The sequence below is a fragment of the Protopterus annectens genome, chromosome 11.part0 (assembly GCF_019279795.1).
Source record: "Protopterus annectens isolate FY-2018-M chromosome 11.part0, PAN1.0, whole genome shotgun sequence".
Lineage (NCBI taxonomy): Eukaryota > Metazoa > Chordata > Ceratodontiformes > Protopteridae > Protopterus > Protopterus annectens.
In genome coordinates, this window is record NC_056745.1 from 36973823 (window position 1) to 36996740 (window position 22918).

Here is a 22918-nt window from a genome sequence, read left to right on the forward strand (position 1 = left end):
CACTCTCTCTTACACACACACACACACACACACACACACACACACACACACACACACACACACACACACACACACACACACACACACAAACTCTCTTCTGTTTTCATGCACACATTCACTCACATGCAGACAGAAATATAAATGCACATACACACACACTTTTTTCTGTTTCATAGGTTCATAGGTTCATAGGTTCATACTAGGCTATCTGCCCGAGGGCATTTACAAGCCTAGCCCATAGTTTTGTGGCTTACGCCACCCCTTTAGTATGGGGAACTATACCCATTATTTTGCTGTGCCTCTGTTGAGCAGTGACACTGAGGTAATCCCTGGGGTATATCTGCGATCTCCCATCCATTGGTCAAGATTTCTCTTGAACAAGGCCAGCGAGGTGCTCTGCCTCACATATACCGGGATTTTATTCCACAGCATAGGGAGTCTTTGGGTGATGAATCTATCCCTCCAGCACGTCCTATTAATAGCCGTGTCGAGGTTTAAGTCTCCCGCCCTTGTGGCTCTGACGGATCTAGATTTTTTGAGGTGAAGCATATTCATCAAATCTGGGTTTGACATGGCCTTGTATGTTAGGCAAAGGTCACCTCTGAGCAAGCGGTAAGCGACTGAATAGAGCTGGAGTTCTTTCAGTCGGGCAGCATAGGACAGATGTTTGAGACCCTTTATCCTTTCTTACTCTCATACACGCATACACTAACATACACGCTTTATTTTAATTTCTTTCTTTTTTATTTTACTCCCGCTAAACAGCAAAAGTGTTGCTTACCAAGTGTAAAATCACAGCTCGCTCGGTCTCAGTTTGACCTGCACACACACACACACACACACACACACACACACACACACACACACACACACACACACACACACAAAATGTTGATTTTTTTTTAATTGTCTTCTTTTTCACATTTTACACTTGCTAAACAGTAAAAGTGCTGCTTAGTGAGCGTAAAATAATGGCAGCCATTCTGTTTTCTCACTCTGAGCACCCCGGCGGCTTGATATGCTGCTGTGAAGCAGCAGGCTCATTTTTCGGTGAGCATTACTTGTACATTATTACCCTGCTGGAGAATGTTCTTTCTCCAATCAGGGTGCTGATGTACAGTTTGCCCGTTCTCTAAAGTTTAGTACTTGTTCCGAATAGAATGGTCTATCATGGAATTTGGAACTCATGCCTAATATGGAATGTCAGAAACAAGCAGTTAGGATGTCTTAGCAAAATGAATGCTGTAGTGTTCATTTTCTAATTGGCCAGTGGCAGTTTTATAATTGTTACAATAATGTTGCTTTTAAAAAAAACGGTAGAAAATACTATTAGTCTTGTAGCTTGAGGAGACAGGATCTTGATTTCCTAGTCTCCCATGTGCATGTCCTTCTGTGCAGTAAAGGAGGTTGTTATTCTCTGCTGAACTGTCTTGTGTGAAAACTATGTCATTAACAGTATGCGGTTGTCATTTTTGGACCTATACTACATAATGCTGAAGTAGTTTTTAAAGACAAGTTGTAATGTCAGTGGGCCTGTGTAGAAGAGTGCCATCTGCATAAAGGATTGTATTAATGTAATGCAGGTCAAATGGGAAAAGTTGATAAATAATAAGAAAGGATTAGGTCCAGTATAGATCTTTGGGAACACCTAGAAAAACATATAATGGTGAAGAGCATACTGTCAAATTTAATTTGAAAAGTCAAGTTCTGTATGTAGTCAGTGAATTAAGCTAAACAGTAAGGGACAGCCCTATGTTGTTGAGATGTTTCCTAAGGAGGATGCGATCAATAGAAGCAAATGCTTTTTTAAGATCTGCAGCGGCAGCCCCTGTAATAAGTTATTTATCAAAGTTTGCAGGTGACTGCCAGAGCAACTGAAATGGCAGCAGTTTTTAACCCTTGAAATACATTTACTGTACTGTGTCTAATAACCAAAATACACTTCAGAAGAGTCCATATGTAGGTGTATGTGTAAGACAGAAGAAAAATCCACACAATTAATTATGACCCAGTTCAGTTTTCACATGAATGCTCATATAGGAATAAAAGCTTAGTATTGCAGTTTTGCAGGCTATTTAGAAAATGGACCCAGTCTTATACTGTTCACTTTATGGGAGGGATGATAAGTTAAACACTTCAGTAAATAAAGTATTCCTAAGTGTTACCATATTCATTTTTTCACATTTTTTTTACTCTTACCGTCACTCCTGATTTTGAGTTGAATGCTGACAGACCACCATATTAAAAAAATAGATTTTTAACACCTTTTTGGTTTACATGTTTGGCCAAAATAGCAGAGCTGACCTTTAAGTAGGTGCACATGCCCTAAAATGAATTTTGTTGTATTCAGATTACTTTGAAACACAACAAATTATATAGTCTAACAACTTGCTGCTTTTTCAGTTTTACAACAGTCACCCCAAAATTTGGAGGAGAAAAATAAAATACTGCTGCTTAACTCATTTTTGAGCCTGCTACCTTTATTTCATAACAGAGAGGATTCTGATCATGTTCCCAATCACAGCCACATCATTATATGTTTAAGACCTGGATGTTAAGAAACTTACCTCGAGAGAACAGAGGTGAAGTAAATTTTGAAAGATAAATTTTGAGATCCATGTCTGTAATGGAAGTCTACTACAAATGCTCACGTACTATTGGTTCAAAACACACTTCCTTGCTGCCATTCCCTCATATTGGCAAGTGCCCTATCTCCCACCTTCCTAACTCTGATGCACTGCCAGTAACCAAACTATCCCTCCAAGAACTCTGACCCTAACCTAAAAAAAACTCTTGTTTGCTGCCTAAACCTAAAATCTTCTTCTTGTCTTAACCCTAGTCTTGCATTGTCGCATTATTCCCTAAACTTAAAATCTCCTCCCCCTAATCCTAGCTCTGAGCTAACCCCCGCATGCTCCCTAAACCTAAAATCCCCCTCCCCCTAATCCTAACTCTGAGTTAACTCTGGTTGCCTTAACATAAAGCCTTCTTCCACCTTTAAACCTAATCCTGCCCTATCACCTCATCACTCCCAAAACCTAACCACCCCCAATCCTAAGTCTGAGCTAACTCCTGTATGCTTCCTAAACCTATGGCCCACCTCACCTTAACCCTAACTCTGAACTAACCTCTGGTAACTGCCTAAACCTAAAATCTCCCTCCCTTCCCTAACCCTCAGCTAACTCCCAGTTGCTGCCTAAACCTAAAATCTCCCTCTCCTTCCTAAACCTAAAGACCCCCTCCCCATTCCCCTTTAGTAATTACCATTTCCACGGTGAGCCCTTCATGATGTTCGAGTTCAAGCCCCTGAATCTTGAGCAGCTGGGGCTCAAGCAGTTGTAAGGGTCCTTCAATGAGATATAACAACTGAGTTATGTCATAATTGTTTGCACTGCATGGAGCTTTAATGATGTATAATTAGTGTCAGGAAAAAGAAAACCAATCTTAGCAGTGTGAAGTGTTTTACAGCTTTTAAATCAGTAAAACTCTTACTGTTGGTACATAGAAAATGACTTGAAGCTAAGTGCCCTTCTCAAATGGCTTTAAAAGTTGTTAACACTCTACCACACATCTTTGTGTTTCAGTGAAGTGATTTACAATTGCTAAAGCTGTTTTAAATTATATATGTTGTCCTGTTGTGGCTTTCACTGGCCACTGTTATGCTCTGTTGTGACTTTTACTGGCCACTGTTATACTTCATTGTGAAAATAAAATTTAACAGCACTGAAAGGTTTTTGTTAAGCACCTTTTTATGTCAGAAATGGACAAAGTCTTTTTACCATATTTGGAGTGCATTCACAGATCTCCATATGATGCATATGTTTTACACTGCAGTATAGTTAATAACTTTTTACAGCAGAAAAGCCCTTGAGTCTCAGAAACCAAATGATTATTGTCTCAAAAAAAAAAACTTCTAAAATTATTAAAATTCAGCCTAGTACACTGTTTCCTTGTTGATGAAAAGATTTACACTGTATGTAGTACAATTTTTGCAGTTATACCCACCTCTTCATGTCAAAGTGTCCAGAATTTTATAGCAAAGTCACTTCTCCACATTTGAGAACTGTTTTCTTACAACTTGTCCCCCAAAACTAAAAGAGGGTAAAACTACAAAATAGGTCATATCCTGCAGAATGGCAACCTAAACATCACTCAGGACAAAAAGTACAGTTGTGTACACTTACCATAAATGTAGATGTGCGAGTGCATTCACTGTTGCAGTCATCACATTTGGGCAATCTGCTGGCAGGTTGCCCTCAGTCGGCCTGATTAACAAAATCTTGGGTCCTGCGTTGGTTGCTGTCCCTTCTTCCATGACGTCAGGTCATCAGGGGTATAAAACATGCAGCCGATGCCATTACATCAGTTTTTCTTGCCCCAGATGTCAGGTGCCCTCCTAATTGGGAGCAAATAAAACACAAAAGTATACCTCCAACCAAAAACAAATACACCAAAAAGGCTTTTAAGCATACTAAAGGAAAGTAGAGGTATAGCCAGAAAAAAACTAGGGGGCTGGAGAGAGGGTAACCAGGACTGCAACAGTGAATACACTCGAACATCTACATTTATGGTAAGTGTACACAACTGTACTATGTTCTTCATGTTTCACTGTTGCAGTCATTACATTTGGGTAGATTCCCAAAGCTATGGTTGGGAGGAGGAGTTTATACAGCATTAGTGGCAGCTATAAGGCCCTGCAAGACAGCAGTGGCAAAACCAGCTCTGGATTTAGAGAACATTGATAAATGGTAATGTTTGGTGAAAGTATGTACAGAACTCCAGGTAGCAGCTTCTAGGATATCCCTGGAAGGAATACCTCTGAGAAAGGCTGCAGAAGTAGATGCAGCCCTGGTGGAGTGAGATCTGATCCCCTGGGGGATAGGTTTCCCATGGTGCTTATATCAGAAATGACTGCAATGGCTTATCCATTTAGAAATGGTTTGCTTTGAAATAGCCTTTCCCTCTGCCCCTGCAGCAAATGCTACCAGCAATTGTTCAGATTTTCTTCAAGATTTAGTCCTGTCCAAGTAGAATCTAAGTTGTTTGTGCACATCCAAGGAATGCAGAATCCGTTCCCCTTTGTTCTGTGGCTTGGGAAAGAAGGATGGCAAATGAATGGACTGATTAAGAGCCACACTGGAAACCACCTTGGGCATGAAGGATGGATTGGTCCTGAGAGATACCCTGTCCGCATGAAAGATGATGAAAGGCTCCACTGCCATAAGGGCCTGTAATTCAGATATCCTTCTAGCTGAAGTGATTGCTAAAAGGAAGGCTGTTTTCCAAGAAAGAAATTTTAAGTCTGCAGTAGCAGCTGGCTCAAAAGGAGGTAGAGTGAGTTTCTCCAAAACAAAGTTAAGGTCCCAGGCAGGGGTAGGAGCTCTCCTGGGTGGTCTCAAGTTTTTTTCCCCTCTGAGATATTGCTTGAGCAGAGGATGAGAGAAGAGGGGTGGTTCTGTGTTATAGTGACCTGAAATAGCTGAGGTGTGAATTTTAATGGAGAAAAAGACAGGCCCTTGTGAAGCATCTCAGTTAAGTATTACAAAATCTGAGGTAAATTGGGCACTGCTGTGCTCATCCCTAAAGATTGGTTCCAGGCACAGAATCTTTTCCATTTGTCAGCATAAGATTTTCTAGTACTAGGTCTCCACGCCTCCAGATGACATCCATCACAGGTTTGCTGAGGGATGATAAGGGTGAATTTAAGAGATTAGCCAGGCTGCCAGGTTCAATGTTGGAAGCTGAGGGTGCAGAATTTGGTTCTCCTGCTCAGACAGCAGGGAAAGGGTCTGAGGCAGGTGCCATGGAGATATTTGTGACACACTGCGCAAGAGGGGGTACCAGTGTTGGCGTGGCCAGTCTGGAGCAATCAAAATCATCCTTGGTTTGTCCTGTTTGACTTTTAGTAGAACATTGGAGAGCAGAGGCAGAGGGAGAAAGGCGTAGTCTGATAGGTTTTTCTAGCTGAAGGACAGAGCATCCACTTTCCAGGCTTGTTTGTGGGGAGTCCTTGTGCAAAACTTATCCAACTGGTAGTTCTGGGGAGGCAAATAGATCTATGTCTGGGCTACCCCATTCGCTTGTCAACATGTTGAAAATCCGTGGTTCCAGTTTCCACTCGTGTGAGTCCATGAGGTTTCTGCTTAGTCTGTCTGCCAGTGTATTCAATTTTCCTGGCAGGAATTGAGCTTGTAGGTGCACTTGGTAGCTCAAGGCTGTGTTCCCTAATGCCATGGCTAGACTGCAGAGGGGGTAGGAATGTGTATCCCCCTGCTTGTTTAAGTACCACATAGCTCTGATGTTGTCCATCTTTACCATTAGTTGTCCTGGAAGAATGTAGGCCTTGAAGGCTGTCAGAGCATTCTGTACAGCTAACATCTATTTTTGATTGATATGTAGGTGCATTTGATTTGAGTTCCATTTGCGCTGAATGCACTTCCTTGCCAAGTGAGCCCCCCATGCATAGTCTGATGCATTTGTAGTTAGGGTTTGGGTGGCAAGGGGTAGTGTGAATGGTAGTCCCTTGTTTTGGTGGCAGGCCTCTGCCGACCATAGGAACTCCAAGTGTAAGCAAGGTATGATAGGAATCATTGTTTCCAGGCTGTGACAATGTTGACTTCATAAATGTTTTAGATACCATTGTAGTTTCCTCATATGCAGTCTTGCATATGGAATTAGAAGAATGCAGGAGGCCATGAACCCCAAAGCTTGCAGTATTTGTCTTGTAGATAGCAGGGTTTTTGTGACCACTTGTTTGAATTAGGTTATCAAATGAATTTGCTTCTCTGGCATGAGGAAAGCCATCTGGGAAGTTGTATTCAAGCTTGCTCCCAGGAATGTAATCTGTTGACAGGGTACCAGTTGTGATTTCTTTTCATTTATGGTGTACCCCAGACAAGTTAGAACCCTTTTTACAAATGCCAGATGATTTAAAAGTATGCCCTGGTTTTCTTCCTGAATTAGACAATCGTTCAGGTATGGATATAGTTGAATATTTCTTTGCCTGAAAAATGCAGTTACTGGAGCCAGGCATTTGTGAATACCCTGGGTGCAGTAGACAAGCCAAAGGGCAGTGCAGAGAACTGATAATGCAAGTAGCCTGCTTTGAAGCGTAGGTATCTTCTGCAAAATTCCCTGATTGGGATGTGCGGGTATGCTTATTTCAAATCTAGAGTTGCCAACCAGGCATCTTTGCCTAGCATAGGAAGTAACTGGTGAAGAGTCAGCATCTTGCATTTTGGTATCTTGAGAAAGGTGTTTAGAGTAGACAGGTCCAGGACTGGATGCCATGACTTGTCTTTTCTGGGTAGCAGAAAAATCCTGGAATAGAAACCTTGTCCTTTTCCTCTTCTGGTACCAGTTGAATAGCCCTCATGTTTAAGAGGGAAAGTACTTGTTTTTGAGCCTCTGCCCACTGATTTGGGGGCAGGTCTGGACACTCGTTTGGTGTTGGCAAGTGTGGAAATAAAATCTGTACCCCTGGGATACTATATTTAAAACCCATTTGTCCAGGGTTATGAGTTCCCAGTTCTTTGCATGAAGAGCAATCTTTCCTCCCAAAGGGGTGGTTAAAAGATAAGTGCGTGGAAATTTTAAAAGGAAGTCATCGAGACTGTTTACCATAGGGGGTGTCTTGTTATTTCCTGATTTGGAAGTGGAGGCCCCCACTGCTTAGTTCTGAGAGTCCCATGGGACTGAAACCTGAGGTTCTTGCTGTGTCTGAGTTTGGCTTGAGAAGATCTGGAAGGGGCTGGAAAGGACCGATTCTTAGTAGGCCAGTGCCTACTAAACCTTGAAGTTGCACTTATAAAAAATTTTTAATAGTTTGCATAGATTTAACTTTATCTTCCATCTTTTTAAGAACTTCTTCAGCCTTATTGCCAAACAGGCGGTCCTGATTTAAAGGAGCATCCAACAATTTAGCTTTAACATGATCAAGCAAATACTGCTCCTTAAGCCAAGCATGCCTTCTAAGCACAGACCCAGTAACAGCAGCCCTGTAAGAGGCCTCTAAAGAATCAAAACCACATTGCAAAATATGTTTTCTAACTTGTTCAGCAGAATGCATTAAATCCTGTAAATCTTTACTTTCCACACAGTCAGGAATCAACATAATTTTCTATTTAAGGAGTCCAATAATATGCTGTTGATATTTTAACATATGAAATTGACAGTTTAAAGCTCTGATTGCCAAGGTTGCAGAAGTATAAACCTTTTTACCCCATCTATCCAGCGCTCTGGAGTCCCTGTCAGAAGGGGTAGGATTTTTAGCAGTAGAAGCCTTAATGCCCTTGGGCCCCTGAGAAATAGTCTCTGGATCTGCAACAGGATTTTTGAAAAGGAACTTGTAGGACTCTGGAACCCTGTAGTATCTGTCAGGTTTACTAGGAGCCGGAGGCAGGGAATAAGGAGCCAAACTGGATTCCAAGAACACATCATCAACAATGTCTAGTACAGGAGGTATAGCCAAAGGCCTATGCTGAGGAAGAAGAAGGAAATCCCTAAGCCTCTTTTTTGAATCAGAAAATTCATGGCTTTCCCAGTGGAAATGCTCCCTTAAAGTACGTAAAGTTTCCCCAAAAGAAAAATCCTCAGGAGGGGAAGCACAGGGAATGGAATCCTCTGCATCAGAATCCTCATAAGTAGGTATGGACAAATCCAGGTCATTAGAAGAGTCAGAAGAAACAGAATCCTGATCAGAAGATTCATAATCAAGCTCAGCCATAGGCCTCTTAGAGGGGGGGTTGACTACCCCTGATTAGAGTAATTAGATCTTCAGCCATTTTTATCATTTTTTTTTAGGCATAGAGGCCTGAACATGTGGCCTGGGCATCATTTTTTTAGACATGCAACGAGATTTAGGCCATAGTAATGAAGGCGGTGTCGATTTAATATGCAAGTCTGTAGCCCTGAATACACCCTCAGAAGCCGGTGCCTGCACAGCGGCTCTGGACTCATCCAAGGTAGAGACATCCATGGGTTCCGTAGGTGAAGTATCTCGCGGCATACCAGACACCGAATGGGTCTCAGTAGAGGCCTGCGAATCAGAAGTAGCGGGTATCAGGGATGCGAAAGCACCTCACTGAGTACCAGCAAACAGGTGACTGGCTTAGGAGAAGTGTCGTCAGCAGTTTTAGACCTTGGCGGCCTGTCTCTGTCTTTATCTTTGTGTTTTTTTCGAAATCCAGGTAGTCGGATGGCTAACCGACAACATTTCTGGATAATTAAACTGAGAACCAAAATATTTAGAGGCAAAAATATACTGACGATGGACAGTGCACTGATTAAATAAAGCACAAAACCGACAACAAGGTACATCATGGTCACATCCTAGGCAAGGAATACAGTAAAAGTGAAAATCTTTATGAGGTATTTGCTTTCCACAAGTAATGCAATTATTAACTTTTTCTGACATCGGTGAGGAGCAAGAAAAAGCTTCCTCAACGGAGTACTTAACTATAAGTTGAAGATTTCAGTTCTGAAACTCAAACACGAAAATTTCAGCAGTCGACTGACCGGCACTTGAGAACTGCTTCTGCTTTGGGCACCTTACGGCAAGAAAGACTGATGTAATGGCATCGGCTGCATGTTTTATATCCCTGACGACCTGACGTCATGGAAGAAGGGACAGCATCTGATGCAGGACCCAAGACTTTGTTAATCAGGCCGACTGAGGGCAACCTGCCAGGAGATTACCCAAATGTAATGACGGCAACTGTGAAACATGAAGAACATTCGGACAGAACAGATATGACTACTTATATTTTACTTACTTTGGTACAGCAGGAACAGGCCGCTCATCTTTGTGGGACCAACATGGGCTATGTCTGTGCCATCATAAACTAGTGAGAATGTCCATGTGAATTTGCTACTGCAGAAAACACTACCAGTTTGGATGCACTGAGCAGTGTTTACAATGACAAGTTATGTACTTACCTGAGCAACACATATGGTCGTTAATAGTCTGGATACTGGATCTCTTGGATGGGTAAATGACGATGACAATCATTGGCAAGAACTAATTACTTGCCAACTCAACCCTTTTCGCTCATACAAACATACACACACATATATTTATAACACACTCCTAATGTGTCAGATCAAGTGACGCCAGACTGACAAAGTAATTATAAACAAAGAAACATACACGCACATATATTTATAACACACCCCTAATGTGTCAGATCAAGTGATGCCAGACTGACATAGTAATTATAAAGATACAAACATACACACACATATATTTATAACACACCCATAATGTGTCAGATCAAGTGATGCCAGACTGACATAGTAATTATAAAGATACAAACATACACACACATATATTTATAACACACCCTAATGTGTCAGATCAAGTGATGCCAGACTGACATAGTAATTATAAAGATACAAACATACACACATATATTTATAACACACCCCTAATGTGTCAGATCAAGTGATGCCAGACTGACATAGTAATTATAAAGATACAAACATACACACACATATATTTATAACACACCCTTAATGTGTCAGATCAAGTGATGCCAGACTGACATAGTAATTATAAAGATACAAACATACACACACATATATTTATAACACACCCCTAATGTGTCAGATCAAGTGATGCCAGACTGACATAGTAATTATAAAGATACAAACATACACACACATATATTTATAACACACCCTAATGTGTCAGATCAAGTGATGCCAGACTGACATAGTAATTATAAAGATACAAACATACACACACATATATTTATAACACACCCCTAATGTGTCAGATCAAGTGATGCCAGACTGACATAGTAATTATAAAGATACAAACATACACACACATATATTTATAACACACCCCTAATGTGTCAGATCAAGTGATGCCAGACTGACATAGTAATTATAAAGATACAAACATACACACACATATATTTATAACACACCTAATGTGTCAGATCAAGTGATGCCAGACTGACATAGTAATTATAAAGATACAAACATACACACACATATATTTATAACACACCCCTAATGTGTCAGATCAAGTGATGCCAGACTGACATAGTAATTATAAAGATACAAACATACACACACATATATTTATAACACACCCCTAATGTGTCAGATCAAGTGACGCCAGACTGACCTAGTAATTATAAAGATACAAACATACACGCACATATATTTATAACACACCCTAATGTGTCAGATCAAGTGATGCCAGACTGACATAGTAATTATAAAGATACAAACATACACACACATATATTTATAACACACCCCTAATGTGTCAGATCAAGTGATGCCAGACTGACATAGTAATTATAAAGATACAAACATACACACATATATTTATAACACACCCCTAATGTGTCAGATCAAGTGATGCCAGACTGACCTAGTAATTATAAAGATACAAACATACACGCACATATATTTATAACACACCCTAATGTGTCAGATCAAGTGATGCCAGACTGACATAGTAATTATAAAGATACAAACATACACACACATATATTTATAACACACCCCTAATGTGTCAGATCAAGTGACGCCAGACTGACATAGTAATTATAAACATAGAAACATACACACACATATATTTATAACACACCCCTAATGTGTCAGATCAAGTGACGCCAGACTGACATAGTAATTATAAACATAGAAACATACACGCACATATATTTATAACACACCCCTAATGTGTCAGATCAAGTGACGCCAGACTGACATAGTAATTATAAACATAGAAACATACACGCACATATATTTATAACACCCCTAATGTGTCAGATCAAGTGACGCCAGACTGACATAGTAATTATAAACATAGAAACATACACGCACATATATTTATAACACACCCCTAATGTGTCAGATCAAGTGACGCCAGACTGACATAGTAATGATAAAGATACAAACATACACGCACATATATTTATAACACACCCCTAATGTGTCAGATCAAGTGACGCCAGACTGACCTAGTAATGATAAAGATACAAACATACACGCACATATATTTATAACACACCCCTAATGTGTCAGATCAAGTGATGCCAGACTGACCTAGTAATGATAAAGATACAAACATACACACACATATATTTATAACACACCCTAATGTGTCAGATCAAGTGATGCCAGACTGACATAGTAATTATAAAGATACAAACATACACACACATATATTTATAACACACCCCTAATGTGTCAGATCAAGTGATGCCAGACTGACATAGTAATTATAAAGATACAAACATACACACACATATATTTATAACACACCCCTAATGTGTCAGATCAAGTGATGCCAGACTGACATAGTAATTATAAAGATACAAACATACACACACATATATTTATAACACACCCCTAATGTGTCAGATCAAGTGATGCCAGACTGACATAGTAATTATAAAGATACAAACATACACACACATATATTTATAACACACCCCTAATGTGTCAGATCAAGTGATGCCAGACTGACATAGTAATTATAAAGATACAAACATACACACACATATATTTATAACACACCCATAATGTGTCAGCTCAAGTGATGCCAGACTGACCTAGTAATTATAAACATACAAACATACACACACATATATTAATAACACACCCATAATGTGTCAGATCAAGTGATGCCAGACTGACATAGTAATTATAAAGATACAAACATACACACACATATATTTATAACACACCCCTAATGTGTCAGATCAAGTGATGCCAGACTGACATAGTAATTATAAAGATACAAACATACACACATATATTTATAACACACCCCTAATGTGTCAGATCAAGTGATGCCAGACTGACATAGTAATTATAAAGATACAAACATACACACACATATATTTATAACACACCCTAATGTGTCAGATCAAGTGATGCCAGACTGACATAGTAATTATAAAGATACAAACATACACACACATATATTTATAACACACCCCTAATGTGTCAGATCAAGTGATGCCAGACTGACATAGTAATTATAAAGATACAAACATACACACACATATATTTATAACACACCCCTAATGTGTCAGATCAAGTGATGCCAGACTGACATAGTAATTATAAAGATACAAACATACACACACATATATTTATAACACACCCCTAATGTGTCAGATCAAGTGATGCCAGACTGACATAGTAATTATAAAGATACAAACATACACACACATATATTTATAACACACCCTAATGTGTCAGATCAAGTGATGCCAGACTGACATAGTAATTATAAAGATACAAACATACACACACATATATTTATAACACACCCCTAATGTGTCAGATCAAGTGATGCCAGACTGACATAGTAATTATAAAGATACAAACATACACACACATATATTTATAACACACCCCTAATGTGTCAGATCAAGTGATGCCAGACTGACATAGTAATTATAAAGATACAAACATACACACACATATATTTATAACACACCACTAATGTGTCAGATCAAGTGATGTCAGACTGACATAGTAATTATAAAGATACAAACATACACACACATATATTTATAACACACACCTAATGTGTCAGATCAAGTGATGCCAGACTGACATAGTAATTATAAAGATACAAACATACACACACATATATTTATAACACACCCCTAATGTGTCAGATCAAGTGATGCCAGACTGACATAGTAATTATAAAGATACAAACATACACACACATATATTTATAACACACCCCTAATGTGTCAGATCAAGTGATGCCAGACTGACATAGTAATTATAAAGATACAAACATACACACACATATATTTATAACACACCCCTAATGTGTCAGATCAAGTGATGCCAGACTGACATAGTAATTATAAAGATACAAACATACACACACATATATTTATAACACACCCCTAATGTGTCAGATCAAGTGATGCCAGACTGACATAGTAATTATAAAGATACAAACATACACACACATATATTTATAACACACCCCTAATGTGTCAGATCAAGTGATGCCAGACTGACATAGTAATTATAAAGATACAAACATACACACACATATATTTATAACACACCCCTAATGTGTCAGATCAAGTGATGCCAGACTGACATAGTAATTATAAAGATACAAACATACACACACATATATTTATAACACACCCCAATGTCTCAGATCAAGTGATACCAGACTGACATAGTAATTATAAAGATACAAACATACACACACATATATTTATAACACACCCTAATGTGTCAGATCAAGTGATGCCAGACTGACATAGTAATTATAAAGATACAAACATACACACACATATATTTATAACACACCCCTAATGTGTCAGATCAAGTGATGCCAGACTGACATAGTAATTATAAAGATACAAACATACACACACATATATTTATAACACACCCCTAATGTGTCAGATCAAGTGATGCCAGACTGACATAGTAATTATAAAGATACAAACATACACACACATATATTTATAACACACCCCTAATGTGTCAGATCAAGTGATGCCAGACTGACATAGTAATTATAAACACACAAACAAACACGCACATATATTTATAACATGCACGTAATGTGTCAGGTCAAGTGATGCCAGACTGACATAGTAATTATAAACACACAAACATACACGCACATATATTTATAACACACCCCTAATGTGTCAGATCAAGTGATGCCAGACTGACATAGTAATTATAAAGATACAAACATACACACACATATATTTATAACACACCCCTAATGTGTCAGATCAAGTGATGCCAGACTGACATAGTAATTATAAAGATACAAACATACACACACATATATTTATAACACACCCCTAATGTGTCAGATCAAGTGATGCCAGACTGACATAGTAATTATAAAGATACAAACATACACGCACATATATTTATAACACACACTAATGTGTCAGATCAAGTGATGCCAGACTGACCTAGTAATGATAAAGATACAAACATACACACACATATATTTATAACACACCCTAATGTGTCAGATCAAGTGATGTCAGACTGACATAGTAATTATAAAGATACAAACATACACACACATATATTTATAACACACCCTAATGTGTCAGATCAAGTGATGCCAGACTGACATAGTAATTATAAAGATACAAACATACACACACATATATTTATAACACACCCCTAATGTGTCAGATCAAGTGATGCCAGACTGACATAGTAATTATAAAGATACAAACATACACACACATATATTTATAACACACCCCTAATGTGTCAGATCAAGTGATGCCAGACTGACATAGTAATTATAAAGATACAAACATACACACACATATATTTATAACACACCCTAATGTGTCAGATCAAGTGATGCCAGACTGACATAGTAATTATAAAGATACAAACATACACACACATATATTTATAACACACCCCTAATGTGTCAGATCAAGTGATGCCAGACTGACATAGTAATTATAAAGATACAAACATACACACACATATATTTATAACACACCCCTAATGTGTCAGATCAAGTGATGCCAGACTGACATAGTAATTATAAAGATACAAACATACACACATATATTTATAACACACCCCTAATGTGTCAGATCAAGTGATGCCAGACTGACATAGTAATTATAAAGATACAAACATACACACACATATATTTATAACACACCCCTAATGTGTCAGATCAAGTGATGCCAGACTGACATAGTAATTATAAAGATACAAACATACACACACATATATTTATAACACACCCCTAATGTGTCAGATCAAGTGATGCCAGACTGACATAGTAATTATAAAGATACAAACATACACACACATATATTTATAACACACCCCTAATGTGTCAGATCAAGTGATGCCAGACTGACATAGTAATTATAAAGATACAAACATACACACACATATATTTATAACACACCCCTAATGTGTCAGATCAAGTGATGCCAGACTGACATAGTAATTATAAAGATACAAACATACACACACATATATTTATAACACACCCTTAATGTGTCAGATCAAGTGATGCCAGACTGACATAGTAATTATAAAGATACAAACATACACACATATATTTATAACACACCCCTAATGTGTCAGATCAAGTGATGCCAGACTGACATAGTAATTATAAAGATACAAACATACACACACATATATTTATAACACACCCCTAATGTGTCAGATCAAGTGATGCCAGACTGACATAGTAATTATAAAGATACAAACATACACACACATATATTTATAACACACCCCAATGTCTGAGATCAAGTGATGCCAGACTGACATAGTAATTATAAAGATACAAACATACACACATATATTTATAACACACCCCTAATGTGTCAGATCAAGTGATGCCAGACTGGCATAGTAATTATAAAGATACAAACATACACACACATATATTTATAACACATCCCTAATGTGTCAGATCAAGTGATGCCAGACTGACCTAGTAATTATAAAGATACAAACATACACGCACATATATTTATAACACACCCCTATTTGTCAGATCAAGTGATGCCAGACTGACATAGTAATTATAAAGATACAAACATACACACACATATATTTATAACACACCCCTAATGTGTCAGATCAAGTGATGCCAGACTGACATAGTAATTATAAAGATACAAACATACACACACATATATTTATAACACACCCCTAATGTGTCAGATCAAGTGATGCCAGACTGACATAGTAATTATAAAGATACAAACATACACACACATATATTTATAACACACCCCTAATGTGTCAGATCAAGTGATGCCAGACTGACATAGTAATTATAAAGATACAAACATACACACACATATATTTATAACACACCCCTAATGTGTCAGATCAAGTGATGCCAGACTGACATAGTAATTATAAAGATACAAACATACACACACATATATTTATAACACACCCCTAATGTGTCAGATCAAGTGATGCCAGACTGACATAGTAATTATAAAGATACAAACATACACACACATATATTTATAACACACCCTAATGTGTCAGATCAAGTGATGCCAGACTGACATAGTAATTATAAAGATACAAACATACACACACATATATTTATAACACACCCTAATGTGTCAGATCAAGTGATGCCAGACTGACATAGTAATTATAAAGATACAAACATACACACACATATATTTATAACACACCCCTAATGTGTCAGATCAAGTGATGCCAGACTGACATAGTAATTATAAAGATACAAACATACACACACATATATTTATAACACACCCCTAATGTGTCAGATCAAGTGATGCCAGACTGACATAGTAATTATAAAGATACAAACATACACACACATATATTTATAACACACCCCTAATGTGTCAGATCAAGTGATGCCAGACTGACATAGTAATTATAAAGATACAAACATACACACATATATTTATAACACACCCCTAATGTGTCAGATCAAGTGATGCCAGACTGACATAGTAATTATAAAGATACAAACATACACACACATATATTTATAACACACCCCTAATGTGTCAGATCAAGTGATGCCAGACTGACATAGTAATTATAAAGATACAAACATACACACACATATATTTATAACACACCCTTAATGTGTCAGATCAAGTGATGCCAGACTGACATAGTAATTATAAAGATACAAACATACACACACATATATTTATAACACACCCCTAATGTGTCAGATCAAGTGATGCCAGACTGACATAGTAATTATAAAGATACAAACATACACACACATATATTTATAACACACCCCTAATGTGTCAGATCAAGTGATGCCAGACTGACATAGTAATTATAAAGATACAAACATACACACACATATATTTATAACACACCCCTAATGTGTCAGATCAAGTGATGCCAGACTGACATAGTAATTATAAAGATACAAACATACACACACATATATTTATAACACACCCTAATGTGTCAGATCAAGTGATGCCAGACTGACATAGTAATTATAAAGATACAAACATACACACACATATATTTATAACACACCCCTAATGTGTCAGATCAAGTGATGCCAGACTGACATAGTAATTATAAAGATACAAACATACACACACATATATTTATAACACACCCTAATGTGTCAGATCAAGTGATGCCAGACTGACATAGTAATTATAAAGATACAAACATACACACACATATATTTATAACACACCCCTAATGTGTCAGATCAAGTGATGCCAGACTGACATAGTAATTATAAAGATACAAACATACACACACATATATTTATAACACACCCCTAATGTGTCAGATCAAGTGATGCCAGACTGACATAGTAATTATAAAGATACAAACATACACACACATATATTTATAACACACCCCTAATGTGTCAGATCAAGTGATGCCAGACTGACATAGTAATTATAAAGATACAAACATACACACACATATATTTATAACACACCTAATGTGTCAGATCAAGTGATGCCAGACTGACATAGTAATTATAAAGATACAAACATACACACACATATATTTATAACACACCCTAATGTGTCAGATCAAGTGATGCCAGACTGACATAGTAATTATAAAGATACAAACATACACACACATATATTTATAACACACCCCTAATGTGTCAGATCAAGTGATGCCAGACTGACATAGTAATTATAAAGATACAAACATACACACACATATATTTATAACACACCCTAATGTGTCAGATCAAGTGATGCCAGACTGACATAGTAATTATAAAGATACAAACATACACACACATATATTTATAACACACCCCTAATGTGTCAGATCAAGTGATGCCAGACTGACATAGTAATTATAAAGATACAAACATACACACACATATATTTATAACACACCCTAATGTGTCAGATCAAGTGATGCCAGACTGACATAGTAATTATAAAGATACAAACATACACACACATATATTTATAACACACCCCTAATGTGTCAGATCAAGTGATGCCAGACTGACATAGTAATTATAAAGATACAAACATACACACACATATATTTATAACACACCCCTAATGTGTCAGATCAAGTGATGCCAGACTGACATAGTAATTATAAAGATACAAACATACACACACATATATTTATAACACACCCCTAATGTGTCAGATCAAGTGATGCCAGACTGACATAGTAATTATAAAGATACAAACATACACACACATATATTTATAACACACCCCTAATGTGTCAGATCAAGTGATGCCAGACTGACATAGTAATTATAAAGATACAAACATACACACACATATATTTATAACACACCCCTAATGTGTCAGATCAAGTGATGCCAGACTGACATAGTAATTATAAAGATACAAACATACACACATATATTTATAACACACCCTAATGTGTCAGATCAAGTGATGCCAGACTGACATAGTAATTATAAAGATACAAACATACACACACATATATTTATAACACACCCCTAATGTGTCAGATCAAGTGATGCCAGACTGACCTAGTAATTATAAAGATACAAACATACACGCACATATATTTATAACACACCCCTAATGTGTCAGATCAAGTGAAGCCAGACTGACCTAGTAATTATAAAGACACAAACATACATGCACATATATTTATAACACATCCCTAATGTGTCAGATCAAGTGACACCAGTTTGACCTAGTAATTATAAAGATACAAACATACACGCACCAATATTTATAACACACCTGTGTCAGATCAAGTGACACCAGAATGACATAGTAATTATAAAGATACAAACATACACACATATATTTATAACACACCCCTAATGTGTCAGATCAAGTGATGCCAGACTGACATAGTAATTATAAAGATACAAACATACACACACATATATTTATAACACACCCTAATGTGTCAGATCAAGTGATGCCAGACTGACATAGTAATTATAAAGATACAAACATACACACACATATATTTATAACACACCCCTAATGTGTCAGATCAAGTGATGCCAGACTGACATAGTAATTATAAAGATACAAACATACACACACATATAATTATAACACACCCCTAATGTGTCAGATCAAGTGATGCCAGACTGACTTTGTAATGATAAAGATACAAACATACACACATATATATTTATAACACACCCTAATGTGTCAGATCAAGTGATGTCATACTGACATAGTAATTATAAAGATACAAACATACACACACATATATTTATAACACACCCCTAATGTGTCAGATCAAGTGATGCCAGACTGACATAGTAATTATAAAGATACAAACATACACACACATATATTTATAACACACCCTAATGTGTCAGATCAAGTGAAGCCAGACTGACCTAGTAATTATAAAGACACAAACATACATGCACAAATATTTATAACACAACCCTAATGTGTCAGATCAAGTGACGCCAGACTGACCTAGTAATTATAAAGACACAAACATACACGCACATATATTTATAACACACCCCTAATGTGTCAGATCAAGTGATGCCAGACTGACATAGTAATTATAAAGATACAAACATACACGCACCAATATTTATAACACACCTGTGTCAGATCAAGTGACACCAGAATGACCTAGTAATTATAAAGATACAAACATACATGCACATATATTTATAACACACCCCTAATGTGTCAGATCAAGTGATGTCAGAATGACATAGTAATTATAAACACACAAACATACACACACATATATTTATAACACACCCCTAATGTGTCAGATCAAGTGATGCCAGACTGACATAGTAATTATAAACACACAAACATACACACACATATATTTATAACACACCCTAATGTGTCAGATCAAGTGATGCCAGACTGACATAGTAATTATAAACATACAAACATACACACACATATATTTATAACACACCCCTAATGTGTCAGATCAAGTGATGCCAGACTGACATAGTAATTATAAAGATACAAACATACACACACATATATTTATAACACACCCTAATGTGTCAGATCAAGTGATGCCAGACTGACATAGTAATTATAAAGATACAAACATACACACACATATATTTATAACACACCCCTAATGTGTCAGATCAAGTGATGCCAGACTGACATAGTAATTATAAAGATACAAACATACACACACATATATTTATAACACACCCCTAATGTGTCAGATCAAGTGATGCCAGACTGACATAGTAATTATAAAGATACAAACATACACACATATATTTATAACACACCCCTAATGTGTCAGATCAAGTGATGCCAGACTGACATAGTAATTATAAAGATACAAACATACACACACATATATTTATAACACACCCCTAATGTGTCAGATCAAGTGATGCCAGACTGACATAGTAATTATAAAGATACAAACATACACACACATATATTTATAACACACCCCTAATGTGTCAGATCAAGTGATGCCAGACTGACATAGTAATTATAAAGATACAAACATACACACACATATATTTATAACACACCCTAATGTGTCAGATCAAGTGATGCCAGACTGACATAGTAATTATAAAGATACAAACATACACACACATATATTTATAACACACCCCTAATGTGTCAGATCAAGTGATGCCAGACTGACATAGTAATTATAAAGATACAAACATACACACATATATTTATAACACACCCCTAATGTGTCAGATCAAGTGATGCCAGACTGACATAGTAATTATAAAGATACAAACATACACACACATATATTTATAACACACCCCTAATGTGTCAGATCAAGTGATGCCAGACTGACATAGTAATTATAAAGATACAAACATACACACACATATATTTATAACACACCCTAATGTGTCAGATCAAGTGATGCCAGACTGACATAGTAATTATAAAGATACAAACATACACACACATATATTTATAACACACCCCTAATGTGTCAGATCAAGTGATGCCAGACTGACATAGTAATTATAAAGATACAAACATACACACACATATATTTATAACACACCCCTAATGTGTCAGATCAAGTGATGCCAGACTGACATAGTAATTATAAAGATACAAACATACACACACATATATTTATAACACACCCCTAATGTGTCAGATCAAGTGATGCCAGACTGACATAGTAATTATAAAGATACAAACATACACACACATATATTTATAACACACACCCCTAATGTGTCAGATCAAGTGATGCCAGACTGACATAGTAATTATAAAGATACAAACATACACACATATATTTATAACACACCCCTAATGTGTCAGATCAAGTGATGCCAGACTGACATAGTAATTATAAAGATACAAACATACACACACATATATTTATAACACACCCCTAATGTGTCAGATCAAGTGATGCCAGACTGACATAGTAATTATAAAGATACAAACATACACACACATATATTTATAACACACCCCTAATGTGTCAGATCAAGTGATGCCAGACTGACATAGTAATTATAAAGATACAAACATACACACACATATATTTATAACACACCCCTAATGTGTCAGATCAAGTGATGCCAGACTGACATAGTAATTATAAAGATACAAACATACACACACATATATTTATAACACACCCCTAATGTGTCAGATCAAGTGATGCCAGACTGACATAGTAATTATAAAGATACAAACATACACACACATATATTTATAACACACCCCTAATGTGTCAGATCAAGTGATGCCAGACTGACATAGTAATTATAAAGATACAAACATACACACACATATATTTATAACACACCCCTAATGTGTCAGATCAAGTGATGCCAGACTGACATAGTAATTATAAAGATACAAACATACACACACATATATTTATAACACACCCCTAATGTGTCAGATCAAGTGACGCCAAAACCAAAAAAAAAAAAAAAAAAAACTGAAAAAAAAAA